Raw genomic sequence first — 22,800 nt, forward strand, 5'->3', positions numbered from 1 at the left:
AGACAGCTTCAGTGTCCCCTTCACAGCCAGGAAAAGGAGGATGAAAGTCTTTTGCAGAAAAGTCTGCAAGATTCGTGGCTTTATTAGAAACCATGGGACTAGAAGGTAAGAAAAAAAAAAAACACCAGGAAATAAGCAGTCACAGCTGAATCTGTGGTGCTTTCGCCATCACCATAGTGGAAACCCAAGCATGCCATTCAAAAGCTATCCCCAAGCCTGGTGTGTGGCAATCTATGACTGTCTCTGCTGAGGTCCCCTGCATCTCCAGTGAGGCTTCAAATACAATTTTAAATCCCTCGAAATGATCAAATGTTAGGGAAAGAGATTCACCTAATTGATTGCTCAATCATTAACTCATTCTTGTGAAATTAATTTGTATTTTAAATAATCACAATGGGCATATTTAGGATGTCAAAAGTAATTGGATAGCATATACTAAAATAAATATGAAATTATGATAAAAGAAAACTAAAATATAAAAGTGTCAAATTAAAACCTTGGTCTATTTGTCAGTTTAAGGAAATTTTTGGGTGAGAGCAACATTGACTTTGGTGAACATTGCTTAAAGTAGATTATGTTTCATAATATAGGTGGGTCTTGTTCAATGGGTTGAAGGACTCAAAAGGACAAGACTGACTTCCCCAAGAAGACTGCCATTGGTTTTCAACTTCATAATCAGATCTCCAGGGTCTCTACCTGTTGGTCCACTGCAACTTGAACACTTCCCAACCTCCATAATCAGAGGAGCCAGTTGATCATAATGCACTTCTGGGTCCTGTTATTTTGTTTCTCCAGAGAACCCTGACTAACACACTTGGGATTTTTTTTTTTTATTTGACAGAGTTATAGACAGTGAAAGAGAGAGAGACAGAGAGAAAGGTCTTCCTTCTGTTGGTTCACTCCCCAAATGGCCGCTACTGCCAGCGCTACGCCAATCAGAAGCCAGGAGCCAGGTACTTCCTCCTGGTCTCCCATGCGGATGCAGGGGCCCAAGCACTTGGGCCATCCTCCACTGCCTTCCCGTGGCCATAGCAGAGAGCTGGACTGGAAGAGGAGCAACCGGGACTAGAACCCAGTGCCCATATGGGATGCCGGCACCATAGGTGGAGGATTAACCTAGGGAGCCATAACACCGCCCAGAATTTTTAAAAATTAAATAACATTGGGCCGGTGCTGTGGCTTAGCGGGTAAAGCTGCCTCTTGCAGTGCTGTCATCCCATATGGGTTTTGGTTCAAGTCCTGGCTACTCCACTTCTGATCCAGCTCTCTGCTATGGCCTGGGAAAGCAGTAGAAGATGTGCCATGACCTTGGGTCCCCACACCAGCATGGGAGACCCAGAAGAAGCTCCTGTGTCCTGGTTTTGAATCAGCCAAACTCCAGCTATTGTGCTCATTTGGGAAATAAACCAGCATATGGAAGACTTCTCTCTCTTTCTCTCTGCATCTGCCTCTCTGTAACTCTGCCTTTCAAATCAATAAATAAATCTTTGAAAAATTAAATAACATGGTATATTGGAAGGAAATAAAATCCTTAAGTTGGAGTATGAATTAACAAGCACCATCATGTGTCTAGTAGGAATTCCAAATGAAAAGGTCAACACAGTGGTGGAGAAGCAACACTTGAAAACATACTATGTGAGATATTCCATAAACTCTGAGTACTTGGTTAAAAAATACACACCAAAATCCATCCAGGATAAATAAAAGAGAGAGAGAGAGAGAGAATTCACAAATTGACACGCAAGAGTGAAATGGTGTCATTAAAGAAAAAAAAAAAGAAAAGCTCACAGAATGTAAAGAGAATTTACCTACAGATGAATTATAGTTAAATGAGATGATACTTAGCACCACAAAGAAAGTGCAGAAGGCAGCAGGACCAGGTCTTCAAAATTCTGAAGGAAACTGGCTGTTAATCTTGACTTTTATACCCAGCTAAGTCTTTATTCCTGTGTAGGGATTTTGTAAAGGTATGAGGGTACTTCAAAGAGTTCATGGAAAATTGGAATTACAAGATAGGTCTACTCTGTTCCAAAAAACTGAAATTCATGCATAGTTTTTCATAATGAAAATTTCCCTCAAACTTTTTGAATATCTTTTAGGCATGGATCTCAAAAATATTTTGCATCTAAACAAACTTTTATATAGAAAATTTTTATATAAAATATGCATTTATTTACTTAACTAGAAAGCAGAGTGACAGAGAAAAAAGGAGATACTCCACCCTCTGGTTCACTTTCCAACTGGCCCCAATGGCTGGAGCTAGACCAGGGCGGAAGCTGGCAGAAAGGAAGACACAATCCAGGTCTCCCACACTGGGGATCAGGAGTCCATAATTGTGCCATTACTGCTACCTCATCTGGTCTGCATTAACAGGAAGCTGGAGTCAGGAGTTGGAGCTGGGAATGAAACCTACATTCTCCAATGTGGGATGCTGGCGTTTTAACTGGTAGGCAACTATCCACTTCTTAAATTTCACTTTTGATGATAGATACGAAGATCATAGGAAAATGTCAGGGATTAACACTCAGTGCTATATTAAACATTACCTATGAAAATTAGATTTTACCACAATAATGTGAGAACACCTCAATGCTGAGCAATATATTGATAGGAAAAACAATCAGCCACCTGACCATATCAATGTTGGCAAACATAGAATTTCTTTTAAGAAAAGAACCTTTGCCTTTATGACAAGGGTCTAATTGCCACCAGTAATTTTTTAAGGACAATGCACAGTTTATAGTCATAAGTAAACACCAAAGAATGAAAGCACTATCAGTCTTCCTTAAGCATTTATGATTATTTTAACAGAGTATCAGTTAATATAACTCAACACATTTAAATAAAGACAACAACCATATCAAGGGATGGACATTTCGCACAGTGGTAAAGATTCTGCTTGGGATGCCTGAATTCCATATCAGAATGCCTGGGTTTGGCTTGAGGTATGATTCTGGTTCCTTCTAACCTGCACCCTTGGAGGTTCCAAGAGATGGCTCAAGGTAGTTAGGTCCCTGCCACCCATGTGGGAAAGCCAGACTGATCTGGTTCTGTTATTTCTCCTATTATTTCTTGCCCTTAGTAATGTCATTAGAGCCCCACTGGCCTCACTGGTATTTCTTGACAATCCCAGGCTTATTCTTCCCTCTGGCCTTTGTCCTAGCTATTTCTTGTGCCTAGTAAGTTCTTATTCCAAACACCTAACTCCTTGTCTTTCTCACCATCTTCAAGTTTTTTTTTTTTTTTTCTCGAATATCACCTTCTTTAAAGAATCACCAGGATTCCTCTAGTTTAGGTTCTAACCCCTGCTTCCAGGTATCCCTTATCTGAACTACTTTTCCTTGTTCCCTTACCATGTAAGATAATATGAAATTTTTGTTGCATATATCTTATGTACTTTTTATCTAAGATCATGTCTGTTTAATATCCCAGATGCCAAGGAATATGACATCACATTTAATAGGCGTTCAAGAGGTATTTGTTAAATGAGGAAGTTATATGTGGAAACCAGATACATTTAGAGGAGTATTGTGGAAAAAAATGTGTATGATGACCTTGGGCCTTTGGAATTCATTGTCTGTATTCTACAAGGGACATTTTTTCTTATATACATTTCTAACCTCTATTTCATTCATCCGAAGGGCTTTTTTTCTTCAGTCAGAATGAAAGCTGTTTGCAAGGCCTACTGTATATTGCAATGCCTGTGTGTGTGTTTTAGAGTGCTTTGTGAGACTGGGTACTCAATGCTGTATTTGGTAGGAAGGCCATCTCTGATCGATTTTAAATGCTAAGCCCACAGTTTTGTAGGGCAAAACTTCAGCAAATTCATCTGCTAAATGAATATCCCCGACATACAATTTCAAAAATTCTTGCACCAAAGCACTTATCTTTTAATTCTTTTTTCACATAACCTTTGATGTACTCTCAGATGCATGCATATATGCGTATGATTTTATATGTGTGTATCTATTTATCCATCTATCTACATAGTCACTGACACAGTGAAAATGCATTTATGTTGTTGGAGATGTTTGGATTCTACCCTTAGAGATGCTGCTTACTAACTTCAGTATGACTAGGAAGTATTTAGCTTGGGTGAGTTTCAGTTTTCTAATTTGTGTTAAGGGGGCTATTGGAGGTAAGCTTTAATAATTGAGCCTCCCTGATTGTTTTTTATTTGCTTTCTTGTTTGTATGTTTATTTGTGTCTATTGACTTTGGAGGGTGTTGGAAAGGTATACATACTGTGATGAAGAAATTTTTCCATTGCTTGGATTCCAGTCTGAGCTCTAGCATTTAATAGTTGTATGACCTTGGGAAAAATGTTTACTCCCTGTTGGTTTTTCTTTTCTCATCTGCAAAATGGGGTGAATAGTCGGGCTTCCCTTGCTGGCTGGGACGCAGTAAATTCTTAGATGTTAACACTTCAAACATTGCCTGATATCATAAACACCAAATTGGTTTTTTTTTTCTTTTTATTCTGTCAGAGAGTAAAGATATGTGTTGGGGAAAAAATGAGAGGGACTTTGAATTAATTTCCCTACATGCACCTTTTCCTCAAGGCAAACTCAGCTATTTGTGTCTGCAACACCTCATGTTATTTGAAGCACTTGTGTCTTCACAGAGCTGGTCCCCCTGGAAATTCCATGTTTGAAACTAAATCCCATCATCCTCTCTTCCTCACCCCTAGCTGACTCCCCGTAGGCAATCTCCTTGTCACCCTCTCTGTAATTGGTGCCCTTCCTCCCTTCATGAGCACCATGTAAGTATCCATAAAATACAAATGCAAAGTGAAAATCGGAACGTAGCCAATACTTTCTGGATTCTCACCCTGGATTCAGCATTATGCTAATAACTTTATTTATACCATCTAGTTTAATCCTCCTCAATGAGCATATGAAATAGGTGCTACTTCTAATATTTCTGTGTGAGAATGATGGGTTTCGGTGACGAAAGTTAACTCTCCCAAATTCTCAGGGGGAGGAAATGGAATTTTCCAAAAATGGAGAGGGTTTTTTGTTTGTTGTTGTTTTAATAATAGATCAAGGAGTGTGGGTTTTATCCTATAGATTTTGTGGTGCTTTTGCTTCATTTGACATTGAAGAATCACTTAGCAATGTTATGTTTTCTTTTTTTTTTTATTTCTTTTTTTTTTATTTTTTATTTTTTGACAGGCAGAGTGGACAGTGAGAGAGAGAGACAGAGAGAAAGGTCTTCCTTTGCCATTGGTTCACCCTCCAATGGCCTCCGCGGCCGGCGCGCTGCGGCCGGCGCACCGCGCTGATCCGATGGCAGGAGCCAGGAGCCAGGTGCTTTTCCTGGTCTCCCATGGGGTGCAGGGCCCAAGCACCTGGGCCATCCTCCACTGCACTCCCTGGCCACAGCAGAGAGCTGGCCTGGAAGAGGGGCAACCGGGACAGAATCCAGCGCCCCGACCGGGACTAGAACCCGGTGTGCCGGCGCCGCTAGGCGGAGGATTAGCCTAGTGAGCCGCGGCGCCGGCCACAATGTTATGTTTTCAAAAGATACCTGTTGTGGGTTTTCCTTATGCCAAAATTTAATATTTGGGGTTCTTGCTGTTTACTTAGATAAGAATTCTAAGCACCAGCCCATACTAGACAGATATCATGGTAAAGTTTAGAATTTATTTGGAAAGCGAGAGAAATACACAGGAATGTGAGAGCTTTATTAAAGGAGAGTGGACCAGAAAACCTAAATGCGGAGCCCCACACCAGCGTTTTCCAGCGAGTAGGCACGCAAGAGAGGGCATGCAGGTGCGGGAGCAGCTAGGAGGCAAAGGAAGCCTGGGCGAGTAGACACGGGAAGCAGCAAAATGACGTCAGTTGAGGGCTCTCCAGCCTCTTGCTTATTTGCGAAGGGGCGTGGTCACATAGTCTGATTGACAGGTGGGTGGATACAGGGGGCATGGGGTATATGTCCTCTAGCTCATGAGCCTAATCCCATCTCCCTGATTGGGTCCCATACCAATACCCACCGCCAGGCAAATTGGAAGGACAAAACTGAAGACAGAGCATTCAGGAGATTTTTGCAGCAAATACTGGCCAGAGCACCAGCCAAGTCAACAGGAATATCAGCAAACACACTTTGCAGCTTCAAACAACATGCACATTGTACGCTTTCCCTGAGTTAGGAGTCTGGACATGGCTTGGCTGGGATACCTTAGCTTGGGATCTCCCAGCGCCCCGGGTGGGCAGTGTTCTTAACAGAAGTCCTCTTTAAGCTCACGTTGTTGCGGGCACACGTTAGATCCTTGTGGGTGTAGTACTGAACTCCATTTTCTTGCTGGCTGTCACCCAGAGCCTGGTTCAGTGCTCTAAGGGGCCACTCACAGTTACCTCCCAGGTGTTCTTCTCACAACAAGACGGCTTCCTTCCCCAGATCCAGGAGAACCCCCATGTCCAGGCTGTTAGGACTGACTCTGATATCTTGTAAGATAATCATGGGACTTCATTCCATCATCTTTGTCATCTGCTCTGGTCTAGAAGCAAAACTGCTGTACACCAGAGGAGGGGACTGTTCAAGGGACTCACTCATCCTGGCTCTCCTTATGATGTCTGCCACAGGGTCAGACATTAAGGTGTAAGAGCTGACTGACTACCATTTCAGTAGCAAGGAAGCTGAGGAGAGTGGTTAATGTTGTTGGCTCAGTGCCGATGCTGTGCCCCAGTGGGTAAAGCCTCTGCATACGCTGCTGGTGTACTACAATGGAGTCTCACTACTCTCCTTCTTCTTTTTTTTTTTAAGGTTTATTTATTTATTTGAAAGCCAGAGTTACACAGAGAGAGGAGAGGCAGAGAGAGAGAGAGGTGTTCCATCCAATGTCACTCCCCAGATGGCCGCAACAGCCAGAGCTGTGCCGATCCGAAGCCAGGAGCCAGGAGCTTCTTCTAGGTCTCCCATTTGGGTTCAGGGGCCCAAGGACCTGGATCATCTTCTACTGCTTTCCCAGGCCATAGCAGAGAGCTGGATCGGAAGTGGAGCAGTCAGGTCTCGAACCGGCTCCCATATGGGATGCTGGCACTCAGGCCAGGGCATTAACCTGCTGTGCCACAGCGCCAGCCCCACTACTCTGCTTCTAATTCAGCTTCCTGTCAATGCACTTGGGAAGGCAGTGGAGGATAATCTGAGTGCTTGGGCCTCTGCAACCCATGTGGAAGACTGGGATAGAGTTCCTGGCTCTTCCTGGCTTCAGCCTGGCCCAAACCTGGCTGTTGCAGCCACTTGTGGGAGTGGACCAACAAATACAAGATCTCAGTCTCTCTCTCACTCTCATTTTCTGTGTGTGTGTGTCTGTGTGTGTGTTGCTCTGCCTTTAAAATAAATAAATCTTTAAAAAACAGCTTTTCTTTCCCTTACAAATACTTTTTATCTCCATTTGGAGTTTGTAAATGAAAACAGACTTTCTTACCATGATTTTTGCTTCAGTGACTTTAGGACAAATTCAAAGGCATGGACTGTTTGAGAAAAAAAAAAAAAAAAAGCTTGCTGGCTCGAAAGCCATTCTGCGTGCATTCTGCATAACCACTGGCAGGCAATCTAGTCTCCCTGTGCTTTGGTTCCTCGTCTGTACATGGGAAAATGAAAGCATTGCTGCTAAATGAGGCAATGCACATGAAGCCCCTGGAGCTTAACGGGTGTTGTTCAGGGGTTCACCAGTATTACTGTGGTCTGGATGTTTGTGTCTCCAGTCCAGATCCATAGGGTGAAACCCATCACTCATGCAAAGGCATTGCAAAATGGGCTGTTAAGAGGTGACAAGGTCATGCAGGAGCAGCCCTGTGGATGGGATTAGGACCGCTATCAGGGTGGCCCCCAGGGCTGCCCTGACCCTTCTGCCATGTGGACTCTTATCTAGAAGGTGCTGTCTGTGAACCAGACTGCAGGTACTCACCTGATGCCGAATCTCCTGGTCGTTTATAAGCTGTTGTCGTTTATAAGCTGTTCAGTGTATGGCCTTCGTTATAGCAGCCTGCATGCACTAAGACAATTGAGCAAGAGGGCCTTACCATTCTCTTCAGCTTGACTACACCTCAGCTAGGCCCCTGGCCTCTGTTCCTCAGAGGGTTTACATGAGAAAGCTTCTCATTGTAGTTCTTCCTCAGGCTCTCTGAGTTGTCAGTCTTCTCTGAGCCTCCTACAGGTTTTGCAAAGCATGAATGCAACAAGCTAGCCTTGCCATCTCCCAGTCTCTGTTGTGGGGCAGGAGCTTAGCAGATAAGGGATGCAAGCCCAGATGGCCCAGTCACACTGATCAGCCTTCTTGCCAGAGGTTCTTCAGGGCTTTTGGACCATGCTCGAAATCTCCTACCTTGTATTCCAGTGGAGCTGAGTTCAGTCTTGCTCCCTCCCTGTTGCCATGGCCTTAAATAAAGTCTCCATTGTCTGTTGAGCTTGGCCTGGTACTTTCCTTAGACAATACTGCGACTCTCCTTTGCTAACGTGGCTCCTGGGTAGCAGCCTTGGACCATGGCCTAGGGCAAGGAAGAGAATCAATGGCACCGGCATCCTCCTGCCTCCTCCTTCCTGCACGGATTTCCCCGAGTGACCATTGTCCGAATCTTATTTAAGCCCTTCCATGTGGCGCTGCTGCGTGTTAAGGGATGTCCTGCAGTGATTTCTCAGAGGAGTAGGTGTCAGATGTTGACTCGTTGCATTGTACCTTCCAGGAGAAGTTCCACTTAACAAGGAATTTCCCTAACCCCAAAGAATTTTCTTGCACTGGCAATTTTTATTCCTGATTCCTAGAAGCTTAAGATGAACTAAGCAAGTTGCGTCCTAGTTAGCCTACAGGTAGACCTTGAGTAGTAGTGGCAGACAGAGCGTCCATTTACACAGAAAGCAGAGAGATGTGAGCAGATGAAGCCTTGGGAGCGGCGGGAAGCACTGGCAACTTCAGTCCAAGTCACAGGTGCAACGTGAAATCATGACTCATCATTTCCTCTTTGCAGCCTAGAAACAGATAGATTAAATGCGATGCATCTTCACTTAGAATTGTGAAAGGCGAGAAAACAACAGGCAGGTCTAATATCATACAAATGGCACAGAAGCTCTCTCCGCAGGGCACAGGCAGAAGTCTCACCGATGCAGTCCCTGGCTTTCCAGACAGCTGCCCACTCTCATCATTAGATCATGATTTCAGAGGACACTGATGTACAAGTAAATGCGTCTCTGTAATTGAGGCAGTGTGGGACCAAACAGCATGAGTCTCGTGCTTGCGCGCGCGCGCGTGTGTGTGTTTGTGTGTGTGCGCGTGCTGGGTCTCGTGCTCAGGGTTGCTGTGTAACGGAGGAAGGCCTGCATCAGATCTTTCAAAGCCAGGAGGGAGGTGGGCAAGCCATCGGGAGGACATTCTTTTGATTAAACAAAATGCAAGTAATTCAGAGTATCGTGTCTACCTTGCCAGAGAAAACATCAGTTCTGTGTGATGTCTGTTTTGGACACTTAGCCTGTGAGACCCATGCACTTGAAGAATCCTGATTGTCTTCCTTTCCAGGAAGCCTGTTTCCAGGGGCTCGTTTCTGTGAAGTTAACACATTCTACTTCAAGAAGCAAGGAACAGCCATAGCCAGCTACAGAATCGTCACCGTTTTGTCCTTGGTTTTAATTTTTGCAGCACTGAGTGGTGGATGTGAAGCCAGCTACCCCCAGACAGGAGGAGTGAGTTCTGGTGTTGGGTCACACAGAAAGGTGAGTGCAGGTAGTGATAATATGCTCCATGGTCTTAAACCGTCCAGAAGAGAGGGTTTTGAATGTTTTCACTGTGAGGGAATGTTCAGTGTTGGAGGAGACATGTATGTTTACCCTGGTCCAAACCTGCACGGCATATACGTGTGTTAAGACGTCATATGGTACCCTATAATTATGCACAATTTTTAGGTATCAGGCAAAAGTTCTTAAAAAATGAGGAACGAAAGTTAACTGAAGCAGTGGAAATCCAAAATGAGGTATAAAATCAAGCCCACCTCAAATTCCCCGTAATGGTATTTCCTTGGGTTGTCTTCCCACTTAAGTTAGTGGATTTCTTGATCATTTAGGTGACTGCTTTATGTGAGACCAGGCTCTTCCTGGATATTTGAAGACCCAGAATTTGATGTGCAAAGAAAGTTGGTGACTTAACCCAATGAGAGTCTTGCACGTTTCAGACACTAGGAGTCCGAGTTTTGAGTGGGGCGCTCCATGTGCAGGGCTGTGCTAGGCTGGGCAGAAGACAGACATGCTGGGGAGAGGAGAGTTATGTTCCTGTGGCAATGTGAGTTAAGAAGCATGTTGGGCACCACTGCACTAAAGGAGACCCTGTGAACAAATGCCAGCTCCTTAAATCTCCTTGCACTTTCATGCATAAGACGATGTCAGTGATAAATGACGTGGAAACTAAAACCCGGTGAAGTACTTCAGACAGTCTCTCTAGAAGTAAGCTGGTCACGTAGAGACCTAGGAGTCAACCTTTTCAATCTGCAGGGAGCAGCCAAGATCATGACCTACAACCAAGGCAGGAGGGAAGGCTTAACTTGAATAAAAGGAAAAGTGCTGCCAGATAGGCAGCCTCTTACTTTATTAAATAGAGAGGCTGGGGCAGGAAATTGGATGCCAGGTTAGTGAGGACATAGATTTTTTGATACATTTCAAAAGACCTGAACATAGATTGTTGATACATTTCAAAAGGCTTTGGCTTGACTTCTAGGGATTATTACGTGTGTGTGTGTGTGTGTGTGTGTATGTGTGTGTGTGAGATTCCTGAGTGTGCCTTCAGCATATGCCTTTTCTAAGGGTCTCATAAGGGCTGGGCCAGCGCTTGTCTAGTATAGCTGGGTAGGGAGTAGCATAGAGGATGCACTCTTGGCCGTATCACATAAAGCATCAGCCTTTTACTTGCAATGAAATATGAAACCTCCAAACAGAGAGCTCTCACTCTCCCTGCTTCCATCCTGTGGATCTGCACAGAGCTGATGTCCCCCTGGGTGGTCCTGTGCTGCTGGGGGCCAGCAGTGTGCAGACAGTAAACTTGGGGGCAGTGATAACGTGGCTGCTGAACCAAATTGTGTAATTTTATGATTTCCCAAATGCTTTTGCCAAATTCTGCTCCCTGACACAGGAGTTAAGCCTTTAATTTTGCAGAGAGATCAGGACTGAAACTTGGAGTCAGCCCAGGAAGGAGCCGGGAGACAAACCTTGTTATCTCAGTCTGGGAGGCTGGAAGGGAGACAGCAGTGGAAAGAAAGGGAATAGGGGTCCTGCGGGCACATGAGGGTTGTGCTAAATGTGCACTTAGGAGGACACCTGGGAAGTGCTCACTGGGCACCCTCGCCGGGTGCCTGGGGCTCCAGTTCAGGAAGCGTTCCAGTACAGAGACCTAATTAAATGAGGGAATACTTTCTGCTTCAAATGTCTCCCCATTTCCAATATCCTCTTTCTCCCAGATTTATTTTTTAAAGATTTATTTAATATTTTGAAAGTCAGAGTTACAGAGAAGGAGAGGCAGAGGCAGAGAGAGAGAGAGTCTTCCATCCACTCATTCATTCCCCAGATGACTACAACTGGCTGGGTCATGCTGAAGCCAGGAGACCAGAGCTTCTTCCAGGTCTCCCAAGTGGGTGCAGGGCCCTATGCACTTGGGCCCTCCTCTGGTGCTTTCCCAGGTGCATTACAGGGAGCTGGATTGGAAGTGGAGTGGCTGGGATTCAAACTGGCGCCCATATGGGATGCTGGCAATGTGGGTGGCAGCTTTATCTGCTACGCCACAGTACCAGTCCCTCTTCCAGACTTATAACTGTGTTCATACCCCTAACCCATACTGACATTATAGAAAATAAAATGTGAAATCTTTCCTTATACCCTTCGGAGAACCAACATGTGGACTGTTGTGTTTCCCAAATGCACACCCTTCTATTTGTAGTCACTGGAGTAGAAAGACTGTCTGGGTTGAGGACCAGAGCCCTGGGCTTGGTGTGAAAAGTCCTGGTTCAAACCAGGGACCCATGTTTCATCCCTATGTCCAAGGGAACAAGGCCTTCCTGAATATTCTATATTTCATTTGAAAAGTAGTGCTGGAGAAACATAGATATACCCTGCCTCATGGAATCCTGGGATTAAAAAGGGTGCCAAGACCTGTCTCCTGGGAGAGCACACCAGCACATTATCACCTGGGCTGATTTCTTGAGGGGCTGGGATCTAATGGCCAGGAAAAAAATCACTCTGAATAGTGCTTTCTCTTCCCTCCTATTCCTCTGGGGGCAGCATCTCCAGGGCATTTTGACATTTAAACCTGATGTTTTACTGTCAAAACAATAGAATAATTATTACATTAAACAACAAATCCCAAATACTGCTATCCTAATATAGATGTTTAACTCCTTTTATATTAACTTTTCTTTATCTTGCCATACATGTTCATATTTTGAAATATAAGTCACAGTATGTTTTGTGTTGTTGTTAACATCATATGCTAACCACCGTATGCATTCTTCTATGCTTCCATTGTGAGTGTTTCATACATGCATGATGTAGGACCAAATTGACAGATAGTATTTAATCACCCCCTACTTTAATCTTGGCATTGAAGCCTGAAAAAGTTTTTTAATCTATTTTCATAAGTGTGGCTGTGTGGCTCAGGAGCCTGCAATGAATGTTGTGGACTTAGATTCCCTCTTTAGGAGATGCCAAGTTGACTTCCATTTCCCAGCCTGCACAACTCAACCTGAGAACCACACACCCTGCCTCTTCTCTGTCCTCTGCTAGGGCCCTCTCCGTGAACAAACTAGAGAGAAAACGAAGCCCATTGCGCACAGGAAAGGAAACCTATGTTTTCCGTAAGAAATCCAATGTGTCTGAGTGGAAAATTTCCTGCAATGTTCATTTGGCTTAACACAATGTATGAAAGGACTACTGTATGGTGAAACTCATCTCGAGGGGGTCAGCACTGGTTAAACTCCAAGGCTCTGACTCACAAAGACCCGCGCCTACAGCTCTGTGATGATTGAATGACCACAGCAGATTGCTCCATCTTTGCAATGCAGTTTTCTTAGTTGAAAAAACGGAAAACACAGGATGTCATGCATGTAAAATAGCATGTCTGTGGCATATACTTAGTGTACAATAAGGCATAGCTGTTATCATGGTGATGGGGTATCTCCCAGGCGAAGCACCTTAGATGAGTTATAACTCCTCAGCCTCAATTTCCATTTCTGTAAAATGGAACTCATACCAGGATCTATTTTATGGTCTGTTGGAAAGATTTGAGGAAGCAACGCATGCAGATAGCTCAGAATAGTGCCTGGGACAAGCAATCTTTCAATAAATGTGCATTATCTTCAGTTTTTATGTTAATGATCAAAGCAACCTGGCTAGGCATGGATTATTATCTCTCCTTCTGCTGTAGGGAAATGGAACCTTAGAGAGAGGTTCAATAATCTGTTAGTCACTTATTTGCTGAGTTTTAGAATTCAAACGCCTGCTCTTCCCACCCTTGCAAACTCTGGGGAATTCTAGATGAATGGGACGATGTCCTGGACAATCAGAATTGCATAATCTACCCAGCATGAATATCCGGGACGAGAGCTAGGGCCACAAGGAGCGCTGAGGAAGACGGGGCAGACAATGCTAGGGGCTCATGGCAAGATGCATCCTGCCAGGGGCTAGAAGGGCCGGGAAGACCTTGTGGAGGAGGTGACCTGGCCTGGGTTTGCCTCTGCTTCCTGGGCTGACATCAATTGTGAATTCCAGGAGAGCAGTGCTGAAATGAACTTAATATTTCTCCAGATGAGAAAAGGTGCCCTCGGGGAAGAAAAGCCTGGTTGGGCTTTGACATTCAATTTCCAGGCACTTTAGCTTCTGAGAGAAGTCTAAAGTTGCCTTCCTAACCTACTTTTCTGGTACATTTCCTGGGCCCTCTGTTCCTACCCCCAGCCTTCCCGGAAGGCTCAGCCCAAGGACTTTGGGGAAAGGAATTCCTGACCTGAACTTTTCTAGTAGGACAGCCAGAATGGAGGGTTGAAAAGCAGGAGAACAGAGTGAGGAATGGAGTGAGAATGTGACGTGTCCTGCTTTCCTCTTATTTGATTCACTGGTAGTGATTTAATGAAAATGGAACATATTAAAAAAGGACATTTTGAAAAGCATACAGTAAAATCCGCATGGTTTGGATGATATTTTGCAATTGCTGGAGAGTTGAAGAAAAGCGTCTAAATGCATCTGATACTGAACTAGTATTTGAAATAACCTGCCTTTTAGCTCTCACTGCCCCAGTACATATGCCCAGAGCAGGTCCTACAGGTAATGCTAAGTGCTATCTTATGAGTACGTTGTAAAGAAGCGTTATGTCGGGCAGGTGCTCTGTAGAAGCCTTGCTGCCTCATCTCTTGCACTGTTATTAGCAAACACCAAAAACAACTTGTTCAACATATCAGGGCCCAGATGGGCTTCCATTTCCACATTTCACCCAGGGATGTCTTTTCCTGTATCCAGCCTTACACAGAGGCAGCAGGGTCAATGGCTTTGCCAGGAAGTAGGGGGACATGGCCCTTGCATGGCTCCAGAAGGTTCAGTGAAGCTGGGGGCTTGAGTCCATGCACATTTCTCTGTGCCAGTACCTAAGTGTGCCTGCGTGGTGATAGCAGTCGCATCACACTTGTCACCTGCTGGATTTGCCTCTCCAGGTTCACAGTGGGCTCTTCAAGGTAGGATGCACTTTGTTTAGTGGTTTCTCCACCTGGAACTTGAGTGTGACGTCGTGAGTGATGAAAGCAAGGGCTGTGGGGAGGAGGCAGTCTGGATTTGATGCAGGTTCTGCTCTGCCCATTCTGTGACCTTTGCCGTATTATTTAGCTTTTCCCAGCATCATTTTTTTCATCTATTAAATCAGGCAAATGTTTGGTGCTTAACACAAAGGGCAGGTACTTGCGTTAACCGAGATACAGGCTGTACAGAATGCAGCCCTTGACCACTTAAACCCTTTCACTGTGTAGTGGTTATGACTATACTTAACTTTTATCATTGCTGTTTTCATATTTAAAAACCATAGACATGAGAAGAGGAAACAGAGATATGCTATAATCGATGTACCATTTTTGCTTTGTTTCCTTCCTGTCCTGAGTTTGGACACCACGGGTAACAATTTCTTCCAACAGTGGCTTTCCAACTTATCTCATCTGACATCCTTTATATTTACTTGTGTGTTTGCTTATCCTATTTCTCCCTCTACTATCAAGCAAGGACTTTTGTCCCAGTCTTTACTGCTCGGCACCTAGCATACAATAGTGAATTAGTGACTTGATGTTGGAAAAACATCGCTGGGGGGTTATATTTTCCTGTTTCAGACACCAGTAGAGAGAGCATCCTAGGAATTCCAGGTTCAAAATTCCCAGGCAAGGTGGGCCTCGGCCAGGTTTGGGTCAAATGCCCACACAGTGGGTATGGGATAGTATCACATGGTAATATGGCTCTGAATGTGGAGTGGAGGGAGAAGGGCAAAATCCTGGAACAAAAAAGCAGTGCCAAGCAGATGAAACAGGAGCTGCTGAACAGAAATTATACAGTTTTTTCCTCCAAGGAGTTTACCTATAGTAATTTCATGCTTTTCTCTCTAGTTTAGAATTTAGGAAGGGCAAGGCCATCTTGACCCAGAAAAGCCCTTTATGCATTTACCTGAAAGAAGATCACTTCCATCTTATCCTACAATCAGGCAGCAAGTATTTACCGAGTCATGATTGCCTGCCAGCAGCATGCAGTAAGTACCCTGTGATGTAGAGAGACAGACATGCAAAGTAGAGAAATAGATTTGGGAGTCATTTACGTCCTGGTGAGAGAGGAAGTGTTGAAAGCAGATGAGCTCTCAGAGAAGGCGGGTGGAGAGGGGCAAGGATAGAATCCACGGGCTCTCGGGAGACTCCACAGGAGGCGAGAGGCTGGCAGTGATGTGCCCGCTGGAATAAGTGAGGACAAACTTCAGAGAGCTCTGGCTCTGCAGGGACTGGGCCAGGGAGAAGGAGTCGTCCTCACGAATGCCTGCTAATGAAGGAGACGGGCAGATCTGGAGATACGTGCACTTGAGGATCCAGGTTCTATTTTACCCAGGCTGTTTCTCTTACTCTCTAGCAGGAAGCTTGGTTCTTAAACCCCTGCAGGTCGTATACATTTGAATCCAAATCCCAGTTCTTAATGCACCCATTGTAGCCTCTGGTGCTCACAAAGAAGCAAAGCCGATCTTTCTACCTTTCAGACTGAGAGGATCAATGGCACCGTGTTATTACCTTCCTCGTGTGATGTTGGTTATTGGTAGGGATTTTCATGAGCCTACATCCATGCTTGAGAGGGATCCATAATTTCTGGAATGCATGGTGTCCTTGGTGATACCCCAGCATACAGAATTGTTCTAGCACCTGAGCTAAGTTGATAGTCTTTTAAGAGTGATTGACAATTACCAATAGCTTTTCAAAGTTGTTTCACGTACTCTGAGAGTGCAATGCTCCCAATGGTGTTTCCTCACTGGGATCATAATTCATCCACTACAGAAGAAATTGTTTTATAACATTTTCAAGGGATATTTGGTGAACAGAGTTAACCAGATTAGGTCAGATACTTGTTTGATAACTGCAGAAGTCACCTTTTCATTACTGGAATGAAATGTCAGAAGCAGCTTAACTCTTTTTCTTTTAATTTGAAAGGTACAGTTACAGAAAGAAAGAGAGGTCTTCTATCCACTGATTCACTCCCCAAAGGGCCGCAATGGCTTGAGTTGGGCTGATCCAAAGCCAGGAGCCAGGAGAGTCTTCTAGGTCTCCCATGTAGATGCAGGGGCCCAAGCACTTGGGCCACCCTCCACTGCTTTCCCAGGCACATTAGCAGGGAGCTGGATCAGAAGTGGTGCAGCCAGCATCCAAACTGGCACCCATATTGGATGCTGGCAGCACAGGCAGTGGCTTTACCTGCTATGCCACAGCGCCAGTCAGGCAGCTTAACTTTATAAAGAAAAACAGTTTATTTGGGTTTATGTTTCTGGAAGTTCACAGTCCAAGATCAGAAATGAGCCATTGGTTCACCAATGATCTTGCCAGAAGAATCCTGAAGACGAGGCACAGGGCATCACATGGCAGGAGACAGGGAGGGCTTGTGTTTGTCTGTGTCTCTATCTTTCTCCTAATAAAGCCACCAGGATTCACTCATATGCTTCTACCCTAACACTAATCCCTTCCCAAAGGCCTCACATCTAAACCTAATAATTGGATTATGCTTCTATCTTCTTGGTACCATTAACATAAAACTTTGGCAGCTTAAATTCCTATGTTAGGAGAAAATATTCCAATCATAGCAATAACAGCATTGCATGTGGTTTACTTGTTTCTCTTTTGTGCATCTCCCTACCATGCCAAGGCCAACTTGCTCATCCTAATAGCATGTATTTTGTGTGTTTATCATGAACAATATGATGGAAAAGGGACCTTCTTTGCACTCAAAGAAGTTAACAAATAATAGAGAGGATACGATAGGTACACAAATGACTGTGATACATGGCACCAAGTGGCAATTATCAAATGTCTAGTGCAATCCCTAGCATGGAAAAATTGAGTATTTTTTGAATGAACAAATAAATGAAGGCATTGACTGGAAAATGGATGGATTTCAAAGAAGGGAGAGGGACTCTGGTGAAGAGGTGCCAAATACCTTCCTGCTGGATAAGGAATTAGAGTGGAAGGAGAGGGTTTTGGTATGCAGATATGGAGGTGGTGTGCAGGAAAGATAGGCTACATTTGGGGGGATAATGTAGGTAAAAACATTGAGACGGGAACCCCAGACACTGGGGAGGCCATGTGGGCAGTTTGTAGCAAAAGGCAGACAAGCTTGATCAGTGGCTATAGAGGATCTTAGGGAGTCATGGTATTTATCATGGCTAAGCACAGTGTGCAAGGGGACTTGATTCTCATTTATAAAATAGATAATGAGTTCTCTGGACTACAGAAGTCTTAGAGAGGCTAGGTTAGCACACGGGATGTAAGGCACTCTGTTATGTGCAATCTTCTAAACAGTTTTGTGATTTTTACGACCATAAGCTTAGGGAGACATAATCTGTAAATTGCATTTAAAAATAAATTTAGCAAAAAGAACAATGAAGTCTAAAATTATTTTATAATATTCTTATTGGAATTTTTAAAAAATATATTATCTACCTTAAAATGGTGCATGGTGTCCTTTTTGCATTGTTACAGTGAAGCCTTTGGTGTTAAAAAAAATTGCATTTCATGACGTAAATATCTCAAATACTAATTTATGTAAGGAAAATAATCAACTTTTTTCTCTTAGAATTGTTTTGAGCAACTTGGATAAAAATTAGGAACCTCGAGATGGAAGTGAACATTGGAGGGCCTGGCCTGACTTTGCGACTCTGCTACAACCCCATTTTGTACTATACTATAATTTTATTGACTCATACTATACTATAATTTTATTGAATCTTAGATGCTAGAGACCAGTGGAAGAAGGAGAAAGAAATATGGTTGACTGATGGAGATGTTTCATTTGAATACACCAAAAGGTCTAAGCAAATAATTTTATTGGTTTACTTCATTATAAACCATTGTTCTGCATATTGCAGCTTGGGCCATTGGTTGGTTTTGACAATATGTAACTACCGTAGGTTCTATTTGAAATAAGTGGGGATATAATAAGTAATTGAATACATCTTTAAATATGTGCATGATGCACCAGTGAAATATCAAACTAGTTTAAATGAAGAATCTATCACTTTGGACCTGAAAAAAGGATGTGAGTTTATTGCATGCTAAGCAAGGGTGAGCTTTGCCTATGAGATTGTTCTGAGCAAATCAGAGACCTCATTTTGTGAGAGGGTTCAGAAATTGTGGGGCTCATGGACTGGCAGAATTTCAAATGTAAGAGTGTTTAGATATTAGTTGACCTTTAGTTGTGAAAACATGGCTACTTAAAGATCATTGTTACTCATTTCCAGAAATATTGGGCTGTCACTGATTGGCCAGCTTTCAGAAACCTGGCTAATGATGAGAAGTTGTCATTGATCATTCAGGATGGATTTAAGATTGGTTATGGTAATTGTTTGTTGCAATGATTAAAGAGAAATTAGTTCTTTCCTCTGAGGATAGGAACTTTTATTGTCACTAGAAACTGCTGTTATCATCCTCTGTATCTAAAAATTCAAAGCTCTAACCTGACCATTTTTTTCTATGTTGAGGAATACAGTGAGAAAGGGATAAAATTCTTTTTACATGATAAAGTATGAAAAAATACCAAATATTAAAATAGGCTGTCAGAAGTGTTGGCAGGTGAAGATAACAAGTGATATATGAATCGTTAACTTTTGAATTAAAATTTTCTCTCTGGTTGTATTATATTCTAGGATGCTCTACGTTGGACTGTGTATTTGCATTGCCTTCCAGATTATGTAGAGCATACTCATTTACTTAAGGTTTGTTGGAGGAATAGGGATGTGATAAATTGAATTGGTTTGACATATTAGTTTAAAAAAAAACAAAGAAAAATGTCAAGTTGAAATAATTATTCTCTTGATTTCTCATTCATAAAAATCTCTCTGCTGTGAGGACCACAACAGATAATGAAGATGGGTGTGATGTGGCCATTGTCTTGTGTGATGGCTTAGAAGAGTATGGAGAGGAAGAAATAATTTGAGTAGTGGAAAAAATCATTGCTTTTTTTTCCCCAAGAGTCAGCCTGGAATTAAACATTCAGATTTTCTAGATGTAGCAACATACGCATATCATTTTGGGGAGGATGTGGGCACCATCTCACATTGCTTTATTTCGTACAATTGGAGGAATCTGTCATATTGTGCTTCTGACAATATGACAATAGATTGAGACTGTCCTGAGGACTACTAAAATAGTCTTTCATTTTTAAACATCTATCATGGCCAAAGGCCCATGTGGCCCTCTGGGGACCCGATGGTCTTGTGAAGAAGTGAGCAAACCCAAGCCTGTCACAACACAGCATAAAATGGAGTCTGGAAATGTGTTGGATGGGCATGGCTGGTAAGAGCAGAGTTGATGGGGGGATCACCTGGCAGAGCTATTAACACAGGTGCGCGGGGAGTTTGCAATGGGTAATGAAAGGAGACTTTGGGAAGTAACAAGAGCATCAGCCAAAATGGTGGCACACAGTGAACTGAAACAGAGCCAGGTGTTGACCCCAGCAACTGTGCCTCAGGCGCCATGTGTAGAGCAGCTTTGCATTTCTGCTAATCCTAAACAACAGCATGAGGAAATGAATGAAGCAGAGAGAGGACCCATTTCTGGTGATTTTCTCTCCATGTTGGAGCCACACCTTTGAGCCTCTTTCAAGCTCTTATAATCATTCTCCTTAACATATTCTCATTTAATTGCAGTGGACCCTGTATTGTTCTCTAATAGTTTCCATCAGGTGTCCTAGAGGGTAAAACTGTACTCTACTCTCTTGGATCTTCATCGAAGAGCTAAGCACAGAGCTGAGAGCATAATGAAGCAAGCTCTCATTTCAGACTTGATTGGCTGCCTGATTAAAATGGAAGTGAACAGCTCAGGTGATTATCTTGTTCATCGTAAGAAGGCTGGATGATATTCACTTCATAACTTGCCACATGGAGCTAAGAAAAGTTATGGCTGCCTACCTTCCATGGTTCTCAGCAAACTGAGTCTCTAAAGTATGGTGAATGAGCTCTGGAAACAGAAGCCTTGCCCCTTTAGGCCCATGGGTTATTTAGAGTGGGATTCCAGTCTGCTGTTTGCATGGTGTTGGTTAGCATCCTGTGGAGAGGCAATGCACATAGCTTTGTGCATGGAATTTTAATGCTTGGGAGGAGTCAATAGAAGGCATACTTCTTTTCCTGCATTTAAATTCTTATTCTAAAAAATGGTGTGAAAGGATCTTGAGAAATGTTTTACTATTTTACTTTTGGTTCCCAAATTATGCACTGCCTGGATTTGTGTACCCCTGGATAATGAGGGAACATCACAGACTGGAAGATAACAATAACTCCCGAATAGGGTGAAAAAGTCGTTTATCTTTCTGTTTCCACTCTGCCAGCAAGCATCCGAAAAATCACACACATTCCTATTTGAATAAATATTTTGGTAAGATATGTTCATTTGAATTTCTACCCTCAATAACTAAGATTGTGATGGGAAGAAAGGAAAGAGATGAAGCAGTTTTTATTAAGAATTTCAACTGCATTTCTGAAAGTGCTGTTAATATTAGAATATCTTTTTCTATTTGATATGTTCCCTTTTCCAGAACATGTTTGACTCAAATGCTGAGAGGTATAGTGCTGAATAGGGCTGTGTGCATGGGGAATGACAACAGAAAAAGATTGGAGATATCCCTTATCCTCTTCACGCATTTATCACCTGCTCTCTGCAGGTGTTACCAATTAAGTTATAGCTTTTGCTACTCCAAAGCCTTTTCACTTCCTCTCTTGGATTTTGAAAGGCAGATGCAGGAATATGTAAACTCAATTGCATTCTATATATTCTTGGTACAGAATGCCCAACTTCTCCAATTAAGGCATTTAAGAGGTTGCTAATGGTAACATGTCTTGATGGCCCATATAGAAGATCAGGAGTATCAGCTCAGTTGGAGTATTAAGCCACCTCCAGATTGTGAACAGTGTTTAACCTAATAGTATGAAAAGTGACATGTTGGGGTAGAGGGATCAACAAAAAGTCATCAGGTACCTCCTGGAGCTCATCCCCGTTGCCATGGGAGGTATGGAGCTAACAAGATGGCATTTATGGCCTTCAGAATCTCATCAGAGAATTGGTGGCATCAATTATAAATAATAGGAGGTGAAAAAATAAATTTGGCCCCAAAGTAAGTAGAACCTAGGTGGCCTGTACAATTTCAAAGGAGATACATGTGTTAGAAATGACACGGATTGTCTAAGACCATGTTGCTTTTGTTTTGTTTGTTTTTAAATCTCATTCCATACTACTTGGAATGATTCAGAAATTAGATGTATTCTCTCCTTGCTGTAGGAAAACTGTTACATATTGAAAAAAATGCCTTTTATCCTCTTCACCATAACAAACTATTGTTCTCAACTTAAATTTCCGAATGGTCTCTTATCATTGCCATTTCTTTTTCTTCAGTGACAAAAATGAAAGCTTCTTTGATTTGAACTTGGCTCTTGAAGAGTCTTCCTTTTCATAGGTCAAATGTTATTTGGTACAGAAATAGTCAGCTTAAGTATCTGGAGCTGTAGTTTAACACATTTCTGAAAAGGAGCAATAAAAAATACTGTCTCCCCACTGTGCCTTCCAAAATGACTTATGTTGCTTTATGCTAATATTAACAGGCTGCTTCAGGCTGGAACAACATGCTAGAAAATTGTGGTCTGCCATGCATTTCTTTTGATGTTATTCTATTCTGGATAGGCAGGGAGTTTGCATAACCTTGGCTGGGTGTAGTTCTTGAAGTTCAGAACTTTTACTTCAGCACCATCTCTGGGAACAGCTCCCTGTACACAGATACTCTTTTCCATTTCATTTTAGATTGGTCTGCAAAAGACAGTTTATGGTTTCAAAGGAGCTATAATGTCATTGTCCCTCTTTTCTGCAGCACTTGGTCACTGGTTTGTTTGCATAGAGTAGCTTATTATTATTGTTAAGTGCAAAGAAATTTGAGGAGGATTTGTATATTGACTAGAGAAGATGAATTTTTAGGTGGCTCTATAATGCTCTGCAATATGAAAAAAAATCAGATACAACTTCACTCCAATAACACCATAACCATATCCTCACCTGAAAATATTAAAATTACTACTATTAAT

This window comes from Oryctolagus cuniculus, chromosome 2 (assembly GCF_964237555.1).
Source record: "Oryctolagus cuniculus chromosome 2, mOryCun1.1, whole genome shotgun sequence".
Taxonomy (NCBI): domain Eukaryota; kingdom Metazoa; phylum Chordata; class Mammalia; order Lagomorpha; family Leporidae; genus Oryctolagus; species Oryctolagus cuniculus.